Source organism: Frankliniella occidentalis, unplaced genomic scaffold (genome assembly GCF_000697945.3).
Source record: "Frankliniella occidentalis isolate FOCC.00 unplaced genomic scaffold, Focc_3.1 Scaffold40, whole genome shotgun sequence".
Classification (NCBI taxonomy): domain Eukaryota; kingdom Metazoa; phylum Arthropoda; class Insecta; order Thysanoptera; family Thripidae; genus Frankliniella; species Frankliniella occidentalis.
In genome coordinates this window covers 1,355,885-1,357,337 of record NW_026267170.1, presented here as the reverse complement: position 1 = coordinate 1,357,337, position 1,453 = coordinate 1,355,885, and positions in this window count along the sequence as shown.

Below are 1,453 nucleotides of genomic sequence, written 5' to 3'. Positions count from 1 at the left end.
TGAAATTTGGGCTATCGTAGGCTTCATTAACGCAAATCTTGTTTAGGATACTTCTTCACAGTTAAGCCCATTTTTGGCCCAAGTTGTTCAGGTCATGAAAACTTTACGATATTATCCATGGATTTTAGAAACTTCGGTTAAAGAAGACCCCATACGCTGCCCTTACAAAAAGAGGGGGGGGGGGGGGTCAACATGTCTCTAGGATGTCTCTTTGAGAGACATCGTTCAGACTCCGCCGAGGCTATCGCAAGCCATGCCTGAGCCTGTGCTGGGGCAACTCAGAGACACTTGGAGTGGCTCTATGAAGGATCTTTTAAGGCCAAAAAGAGACATCCTAAAGCGAGCATGCGGACACCGAGCAGACTATCGATAGACATTATAGGGACTGCCCGGAGACAACGCAAAGACTGCGAGGAGACTTCGTGAAGACATCCAGGAGACACTATAGAGACATACAGGAGACACTACAGAGACATCCAGAAGACATCAAAGAGACAACGAGAAGACAAAATAAAGACATCCTGAAGACAACTTTAGACGTCCCCCGGTCACGGAGAAACAGCGCGCGGAAAAATTCGATGCGTACTGGATTTCAACAGCACGACACACCGCGTGATGCGCACGGCACGCAGCACGGAAAGAGGCGAACACGTCGCAGCGGGCGGGACTCGACCCGACGTCCGGTGTGGGAGAGCGGCACGGTATCCACTGGGCCAGGGCGAATACAGTTGGTGACTGGGCGGATCCCTCCTTTGATGCAGAGACAAGTGTGTTGTCGGTAAATCGGTAGAGGTGATGAGCAGCCACCGACTACTGTATTCGCCGGCTTCCTGATCGCCTCGATTAAGCAAATAATTGGCTTGACGAACCATGCATCGCATGGCAAAACGGCTTTGCGTAGTGTAAGAGGATCACATACGTAATCGTTTGCTTTCATGAAAAGAAAAAAAAATCACCTCCATCTCCCCGTGATCTCTAGGAGAACGGCTAAGGATAGGACAATGTTTTCACACCATTATTGTGCTCAGCCCTGAAAGTTTACCCGGGCGACTTGGAATCTTGGCCATTGGGCTGCCCCGCTGCTGATGCCCTTACTTCACCTTTAAAGATGCTATCATCAAAGGCATTTACTAGTAGTATACTAAGGAGCCAACAATATACTACGTAGTTCATTTTGGGGTGTTTTTGACCCCTTTCCCCCTCTATGACCGACCGTAGTACTGAGCCAACCCCCCTTACCCCCACCGGTCACGTAGTAAAACCATATTTTGTTTCCATCTAAAAAGTGGCGCACAAGCTAGGGAACGCCTAGCGACCAAACGGTGAAAGATAGCGCCAAACGGACAAAATTGTAGTCGGAAAGGGTCTTTAAGAACGAATCAGAGCAGACGACGAGGTGTTTTGCTAGCGCAAAACAGGAGTATGTCGAATACTACGTGACCAGCGCCTGCCC